This window comes from Anoplophora glabripennis, unplaced genomic scaffold (assembly GCF_000390285.2).
Source record: "Anoplophora glabripennis isolate ALB-LARVAE unplaced genomic scaffold, Agla_2.0 scaffold631, whole genome shotgun sequence".
NCBI lineage: Eukaryota > Metazoa > Arthropoda > Insecta > Coleoptera > Cerambycidae > Anoplophora > Anoplophora glabripennis.
Genome location: NW_019416724.1, coordinates 166,609 through 176,737, shown reverse-complemented (window position 1 = coordinate 176,737; position 10,129 = coordinate 166,609).

The following is a 10,129-nucleotide window of genomic DNA, read 5'->3' as shown; positions in this document are numbered from 1 at the left end:
CCGTTTGTATAGGCGTTTGATCGACAAACTAAATCTAACAGGAGCAACATCAGAACACGTGCTAGTTACAAGTAGGACATTCATCTGTTTTTCACACACTGGCGGGACATTCATCTTTCTTTCCCTGTAAGGCAAATTTTAAGTACGCTGTATCTTTCAACCCTAATTTCTTTTCGCCAGTATGATTGTTTTCACGAAAGCAGTGGCCACTAGGGCATCGTTATATGTATTTATTTACAAATGGCAAATATTGGACATTCATCTTTTTTCCCCTGTACCCTTCATATGTAAATACAGTCACTGAAAACTCTGATTTACTTGTAACTGTAATGAAGGCATAGACAAAATAGCTATCGCTCTATGCTATATTGTCAGTAGTGAAGGTATGTTAAAATTATTTTGTATTTATAAATCAAAAATATTTATTTTTAAAATTCCCAAGTCCAACGTAATTGTTTTAACTACTACCAAATTAAATTTTCATAGTTTATTAATAAGATTACTAACTGATAACGCTGACAAATGAATCCGTTTATGCAGATGGACTAAATTTGTTACCAAATAAATATTACCTCCCAAATGGCTGCTGCTATTAAAAAACACCAACATTTTTCATTCATTCAACATAACATTTAACATAACATTTCTCTAAAAAACCGCCAGTGGTGTACTTTTTCATGGGAAAATAGGGCGGCACCTTCATTAGCACGCCACTGGTTAAAGCCACAAGGTTAATAAAAGGTCTAATTAAGTGAATGCTCTGTAGTAAATTTCATTCAATTCCATAAGAGCATATTATGAAGACATGACAGAAAATATATATTTTTTTGTAAACTTTAACTCCCTGTATTTTTTATATCGCGTTCGTTAGGAAAAAAGTTTGTGGAGCAAACACTACTTACATTTTGATAATTAATCTATTCCTTCAGTTTCTATATTTAAAGGGAAACCACCCTGCAGTACTTCTAGTTTTTATTAAACTATTATTGCCCATTCAGATATTATCATTGTTTATATTTTTCTCACATATAGCAAAATAATCAAACAAAGGCGAAACTAAAACTATGCCGCGAACACATAACTTTTAAATTAATAAATTTTTTAAAGGTGTATTTTAATAAAATTAATATTACTATCTTCAAAGGAGAAATGAAGTATGTAATCCACTGATATCATTAGTCTTTAGAGATTTTTAAATTAATTGCCTTAGTGTAAGTTTGGTTGCCTAACATTCACGATCACATAGAATTTGTTTTCTTCTAAAAATTCGATATTTTTGGAAAGTTAGGAAAGTAAAGCTGAGTAAAAATAATTTGCTAAATGGTTGGAAAATTGTTTGCCACCTGACAAAAATTTAATTGTCCGATACAAATATAAGCTAAGTTTAAAACCAATGTATAATAATTGTCCAAATTGAATATTAGGTTCTGACCACAGAATATTAACAATGTTATAATATGTCAAATTAATATGTCCGCCGCGTAATTATTTTACTGTGTTTAGTTTTTATTGACATAATACTTTTATAGTAACTGATTTTTATTGAAAAACTATGGCAATTATGTTCAATATATGCACATGGGTATTCACATAGGTAACATCCTTCTCTCTTTTCTCTGACTTTTGGGAAAATTTCTTACAATTTCAAAGAAATATATAAAAAATAAGTGAATTGCGTTTCGAAGATAGAAACCACACTTGTAGTTTTTTAAATTGGAATTCTACATACCTATGCTTGTTCTTTTTTGAAATTTTCTCCTTTTTCCTATTACAACAAAGTATGCCTGTCACATATGACAGTACCTACAATATTTTGGTCTATTTACTGATCTCACAATAACATTGGACTATAGCGCGTGTATGCTATTCCTTTGAGAAATTTACTAAACAAAACTTTTATAATAAAAAAATGTCTTATTACAAAATGTGTTCCAAGAAATAGACAAACATTCCAAGCAAATTTCTTTTTACATTCATCTTTATCTTTATACATTTACAGTATCAAAAATACAACCTGCAACCTTACTAAAGGAAATAAATGATACATGATTAATCTGACCCCTCATAACACCGCTAATATTTTGTTAACACAACCTAATGGTATCCCATTTATAAGTTGTTTAGACCAAATTTACAATATGAAAAATCAACACTTGCTGAAGAGCAAATTTTTAATTTTTTTCCCTTTTTTTTATAAAATTTCGAATTCTTGATACAAATTATTGATTTGTTTTGTTGTAAAATATTTATCGAATATACAGGGTCGGAAAGTCCCCATGGTTCATCGGCCGTTACGTGAGAGCGATAAAGTAAGTCATAGAAATCCGTGTGATAGAGAAGGATGGCTATAATGAAGGCATCTCATAGTCACCGCCCGTTTCGCCCTTCCACAAATAAGATCCACGTCCGCTTGTAATTCACCGACCGGTGGTCATCTTTGTTTTCGTCGTTTGGCTTTTCTTTAATAGATGTCACTACTTATACAATTTCGACTTCGGTATTCCGATATGTTAATACCATCCGTTAACAGAGGGCAGCACAACGCGTAACAAAGAAAACTTTTTACAGTAGCTAGTAGATACCTCTGTTTGTAAATCTAGTGACCTTGTTTCCCCTACTGAGAAGTTATTCAAATGGAGTATAGTGCTCAGCTGCATTTAAAGTTCATTTAGTTGTTATTTAAGTATACTTTTTAAAATGACTTAAAAATCCCAAGAAATAAAGCAAAATTCCCTATTTCCCCAATTCCAAAAAAATCTGTAGATCTGGCATCACTCTTTCTAGGGCTGCGCCTCACCTTAGACAAATTGTGCTGCCCTCTGTTAACGGATTGTATTAACATATCGGAATACGAAGTCGGAATTGTATAAGTAGTGACATCTATTACAGAAAAGGCAAACGACGAAAACAAAGATGACCACCGGTCGCTGAATTACAAGTGGAAGTGGATCTTATTTGTGGAAGGGCGAAACGGGCGGTGACTATGAGACGCCTTCATTATAGCCATCCTTCTCTATCGCACGGATTTCTATGACTTACTTTATCGCTCTCACGTAACGGCCGATGAACCATGGGGACTTTCCGACCCTGTATAAGGCAATAATTTACACAGTGTTCTCATATTTTTACTTGAAAATAACTCTAATATCACAGATTATTATACAGTTAATGTCAACACTACTATTGTAAATGCATAGAACATTCAAAAAGATCATAAACAATATATGTAAATATAATCAATATTTGGACATAAATGCTATTCAATACGGTCGGATAAATCATCCAAATATTTGTTGTTCATACATTAAATATAAATACAGCACTGTGTCTAGAATAATTTGCACATTTCGAGAACTTTTTGAAGGACCTGTAAATAGATAATGATAGCGTTTGAAGCTGATCATGTGCTCTGAGATTTGGGAGTTCAGCTCATCCAACTGTATAATAATTTGTGCCAATTCTTCGTACTAGTGATGGGCACTATCGAATGAATTCGGCTATAGAATGATTGGTAATTAGTAGACGTTTGAACTATGAATTGATTTATTTTTATAAAGAAAAGAAAGATGATTATCATTTATCGCAAATTAGTACGTTTATTCGTTTACAAGAATGACTCCCGTTTATGTTTCTACTCATCTCGTGTCATCTACTAACCAGTTACTAAGCTAGTGATCCTGATTATCGACCAATGATACATACGATTTCAGTAGCACGTCGCCTGGAGACAGCTAACCATTACTATCATTCGAATACATTTTGGACTATCGAATAATTCGAATAGTTTGGTACTATCGAATATATCGATAGTTTTTATTCGATAGTGCCCATATTGGTAAGTATACATTTGCAACTGCGCTACGTACAGAATCGTCGCGAAACGGGTTGAAGAAAAACATAGTTAAGTTGGTGATCATCAGCTTTTTTACTATTATTTTTTGTTTTTTTTTTTGAAAGGTAAGCGAAGGAGGTTGCGTTTTATCAAGTAGGTAATTTAAAGTTTCAGGCTGTAAGTACCAGTCCCTTATACAAATTTTACAAGAAACGAGCATATTTTTTTAATTAAACCGGAAATAAAAAACAGGATACTGTACTTGAAAAAGCGATTTCAGTACAAGATAGACTGACTGTTGTTCGCATTTCCTTTAATGCGGCAAAAACCGACAGGCTGTGCATTAGACCTTTTTAGTAGTGACGTCACATAAGCCAAATAATAAGCAACCCTATAGTGCACATTATCATGTCAATTTCACAATATTTTTACTAGATCGATTTTCGACCTTATGTACCTTGGACATAAGTGCCAAAAAATTTCTTCTTTGTCGTGACCTTAAATATCGCGATATTCTGGCAATATTAGAAATATTTAAGAAGTTTCAAACCCCAAGTGACAAACTAATAGAATTATAGAATTTATATATTTAAATTTATAGAACAATATTGACTTTTATAGTAATTAATAAATTAAAATTATATCAATATCAATGTTACTGAGCATGCGCATTAAAGATAATTTCATGTAAGCGAAGTAGACTCGCTACAGTATATCATTCAGGAAAAGTATGGTATTTGTTAAGAGTACGTCTATAATAAAACACTTGAAGAAAAAAAAAAAACACTGACATATCACAACAAAAAGAAACACAATAAAAATACTTAGTAGAACTAGAAAATGCCAAGATTAAACAAAAGAAGAGAAAATACGCTAATGATGCCAGCGATGTCATATCAATAAGGTCTTACCTGCGTATGAAGCAATTCTTTCCGAGCATGCGCATTAGGAATAACAGGGCTAATGTTAAATTTTTACCTTATTTAAATTTAGGAATATTCTTTTATATCGTTTTTTGTAAGTTTTAAGCACATTAGTGTATCTATTTTACCAAACACGTGTTGGTTGTTCTTAAATACTTCCAAATCCTTGTAAAAATAAATTCATTGAAAGTTGTTTATTTTTATATCGTCTGTGTAGGTAAATACAATACATCTATGGCAATTTTTTTACGGGTTGCCTAAATATATGACGTCACACTAAAAGAGTCTATTGCAAGTCTGTATAAGGATGAATCACTCGCTATGTACCTTTTTCCGTTCCGTACGCAATAGATCTGTTTCTGCAGCAGTTAACGACTGACTTGAAACTATGATAAGATATTTGACCAACTGATTCGTGATCTTAGACTCAGTGAAAGTACGTGACAGCTTAGGCAACCCAGTATATCAGATAGTTTGGAAAAAGTTTGTCGTCAAGTGATTGGCTGCTCGGTTTTATATAATTTTCTTTATTTCATGTTTTTAAGAAAATATGGAAAGTTGTCTTATATTTACTAATTTTTACAAAAATTAACGTCGTTTTGCTTTCCTTATTTATATTATCAACTGTCAACACGAAGAAAATATGTTTTGATTGTTTTTTTAACTTCGTCATAATCTAAAAAATATATATATGAAAAATGATTTATTTTTGCTAAATTCTCGGGGTAATGAGTTTCCGTGGTTGTACAACGCTTGAAATACATTTTTTATAAGAAGAAAAAATGTATACATATAATAATTTAGTGAGTTTGTCAAGATAATCTTATTTGATACCAGGAATTATTGTTATTGGATTGATTTTGAGTATAGTAGTTCTAAAAATACCTTTTGTAAATGAAAATGATATTTGGAAGAGTAAGTTCATTTTATGTATCAACTGTAATATAATTTTTTATGCAAAAAGATACACAACTGTTGATAGTTGTTTCATGCAATATTCAGTGAGTTCTGACAAGTAGGTAAATCTAATCTAATTAAAAACGCGGATAAATAAAAAACACATCAGCAATTTGATTAATAATAAAAGTATAATAAACAAAAAAAAAATAAAAACTGCAACAAACAGATAAATAATTTGTGATAATATAGACACATTCAGTATATATGAATCATTTCATTACAAATATTTCATTGAACTATAAACTTGTTAGAAGTTACTTTCAAAAACAGTTAAAATTAAATTTAAATCTCAATTCTCACATCAAATTCAATCTACAGGGTGGGCCAATGGAAACTTTCCAACCCGATTTTTTTTGGTTTAAAATAAAAATCTGGGAAAACGCTCGGACACGTCCACTTTTGATTTGAGGGGGAACTATTTTTCAGTTTTTTTCATCCCCGTAGCTTTAACCCCCTAGCTGGGGAGAGAACAACCGCCTAAATTTGAATAGGGGATAGGGGTCGTGCCATACGTCTTTTAAAAGGTCTCACCGAGTTCTTTATGACCCTACAATTTCGCCTCATTATTTTTATCCGTAACTAAATGACAGCTTGTCAAAATAAAAATAAATAAAAATGCTTACTAATTTATTAATTAGGTCTACACGTGAACTTTATCTAACAAACTGTTCCAAAATGTCCGCCATTAATATCAATGCAATAATAAAATCGATTCTCTATCTCTTCTCTAACATTCTGCAACATATCGGCAGTTATACTTTGACATTCTACAGTTATGCGTTCTTGCACAACTTGCGGCTGGCTGTGTATTATAAACTTCAAATGGCCCCAGAGAAAGAAGTCTAGACAGGAAAGATCAGGGGACATTGCAGGCCACTCAATAGATCCCCTACGGCCAATCCAATGACCTCTAAAATTTTCATTGAGGAATTGCCGAACGGGGGCAGCATAATGGGCTGGAGCCCCATCTTGTTGAAAAAACACTTCATGTTGTGACAAGTTATTATCTTCGGCAATGACCTCCCTTATTCTAGGAACAATATTGTCTTGAAGCAAAGTAAGATACATCTTTCCAGTCAAATTACCTTGCAAAAGGAATGGGCCGATTAAGTTATTGCCTAAAATACCTGCCCAGACATTCAACTTTTCAGGATGTTGAGTGTGAGACTCTCTAAATAAATGTGGGTTTGAATCGCTCCAGTATTGACAATTATGTCTATTGATCAACCCATGTAGAAAAAGGAGCATTCATCTGAAAAGCAGATATTGTACAGGAAATTCGGATTTCCAATACACCGTTCATTCATTTCTTCTACAAATTGTAATCATCGGTCATAATCATCCTCGTTAAGTTCGTTAAGCAATTGTATCTTGTAGAATGTCAAAGGATAACTGCCGATATGTTGCAGAATATTAGAGAAGAGATAGAGAATCGATTTTATTAATGCATGGATGCTAATGGCGGACATTTTGAACAGTTTGTTAGATAAAGTTCACGTATAGACCTAATCAATAAATTAGTAAGTAGGTATTTTTACTTATTTTTATTTTGACAAAGCTGTCATTTCGTTACGGATAAAAATAATGAGGCGAAATTGTAGGGTCATAAAGAACTCGATGAGAAAAAGAGGTACGGCACGACCCCTATTCCCTAGTCAAATTTGGGGGGTTGTTCTCTCCCCAGCTAGGGGGTTAAAGCTACGGGGATGAAAAAAACTGAAAAATAGTTCCCCCTCAAATCAAAAGTCGACGAGTCCAAGCGTTTTCCCAGATTTTTATTTTAAACCAAAAAAATCGGGGTGGAAAGTTTCCATTGGCCCGTCCTGTATATTATTACAATTACAAGAATTGACAATTGGTTAATCAGTAGCTGAAAAAGTCGCAGCTGTTCCAGATATTTTGCTTTAAACTTAGTTTATTCTGGTGGCAGAATAAATATTCGATATCCCCTGAAATTTTATACATTTAAATATTTTGCCTAAATGATATGGATATGGATATGAATTACAGAACAGTAATTAATAATAGATATCCGAAAATTAATTTTCGGCTTTATTTCGTTATTTCTAGATGGGTATTTCTTCAATCCTCCACTTTGAGCTGATTTGTTTATTGATATCTTTAGGTTCACTCAGGGGAGTGCATTACTATGTTGAGAATAAAGGATTAACTTCTCTCAAAGAAATACTTTTGCAATTTGGTGATATGCTTTTGATGTACCTATGAAAGTAAAAATAATAATTCGTTCTCGCTCCCCTTTCATTTACAGATTTGGCACAATTAATTGGAAACATCGCCATGTCGAGTAGTCTTTTATAACAGTCATTATCGATTTTCAAAAATATCTTTTAATGGAGGAAGGTAGTTTCTTTGATTTGGTTATTGCATACTGGATCTGGATTAACACCAGTTGTCCCAACTATGTGTGTATTTCAAGCTTTTCCAGAGGTCGATTACCTTTTTGATTTGAAGTTCGACTAAGCTATGCTCTAGACACCTCTGGGAAAATTTTGCATTTTATTATTTTGCATTATATTTTCCAGAAAATCTTTTATGTTTATAGATATGCTGCCTTATAATAACTCAATGTCTTCCATATGAAGTAGGTAGGTCAATTGTGCTATACCTACTTCATTGTTATTCTTTAACGCAAAACGTATATAGCTTTCATGCAATATCTGCTATAAATAAAGGCCCATTCAGGGGACGCTCGTCAAGCGTTGCATCAGTGGCGCGTCGAGCGTTGCGCAAAAAAATAAATCTGTGTATGTATTACAATGTAAAGACGTGCCCAGACAGAACACAACAGGTAACAACATAAATATCGACTTTGTTGAACTATGTTTCATGTCACTACACTACTAACATGTCATAGGAACAGGAATCGTAGTATAATTATTTTAGTTTCGGGAATATGTAATATAGAAATGCATTGCTCAGACAGAATTAGTTAATTGAGGCGAAAAAGCGTAAGTGAAAAATGGCCTGTTGGATAGGTAGGCTTTCTTTACTGAAGGAAATTCATGTAGATAGAACAAATATTCATTTATACACCAGGTCATACTAGGTAGATACATTGAAAGAACCAGATCGCAGGTATTATCTTGTTATGTACAAAGTAACGATATATTTTGAATTTGAAAGAAATGTTCTTAATATGTCATATCAATAAAAAAAATAATCGATTATATTTACAGTATTATCTAAATGTGTTCATTATATGATATAAATTTGCACTATTCTTTTAGTTTAAATGTGCATCGTATACAAAATAAATTTGTACCTTTTTTTTCTGAGAGGAAAACATTTAAGGCAATATTTTTTATTTGTCCTAAGGCTATAAGTAGACGAGTTTAAATCTGCGACGTCACATTCGACGTATGTCGATTTGCAAATTTTGATTACTTTGAAATTTTCAATGTATCTTGTATGCTTATTGATTTACTTATTCCTTTTTTCTTTTTAATTCTTTGTTCAATAAGTTGTAATAATATATTGACAACTTTAATATATTGTCGCACAAAGAAGTTCCTATTGTAATGCAAAAGTTGTGTAAAGATTAATAATTAATTTTTCAAATTAAAATTAAAATATTTCAAAATTTATTAAATAAATAAACATAAAGCTGAAATTATTTTTACAATCGTTACATTATCTGTCAAAAAAACTACACTTTTTGAAATTTTTTCAACCCTTGTATTTTCAGCCCTGAAGTATTTTTGTAAGGGGTTGACATAATCAACCCCTATGACATTTTCGGCAAAATACACTCGCATTAAACAGCTCATCTTTTTAAAAATGCATTGCAATACATTTATATATTTTTTCTCATAAATCCTTAACTTTTCGAAAAAACTTGAAGGGATCAAAGAGTTTGTAAATGGATTGGGCTTTTTTGGGCATATTTTTTAAAAGAAAAAAAATTTACCGAAAAAAATTATAAGAAAAATGTCGGAGGGCTTAATTATTTCAACCCCTTACAAAAATACTTCAGGGCTGAAGTAATTTCAAAAAGTGTAGTTTTTTTGACAGATAATGTTTGCCAAGTTTGGTTTCTTTAGCTTGATATAAAAACATTTTCTCATGGCACCTTTTTACTCTATCAATTGGCATAATCAATTTTTATATGTAACGTTTCGCCTCTCCAGGACCATCATCAACTTGGTTTTTTAAATACGACCCTGGAAATTTTATTACATTTTTTGCAAGCCTTTATGACTTCCAATACTGTACTGCCTCGACCCGAACTACATGCAGACGTTTTGTCTCGAAAAATTAATCTTCAATGTATTCGTTCCAAATTTATCTAATTTTTTTAGATTTCTATGTTTCTTAAATTATCGTACACTCTAAGTGGCGTTAGACCCTATGAAATTCACCTAGTCATTTAAACTATTGCCATCACACAGTACAA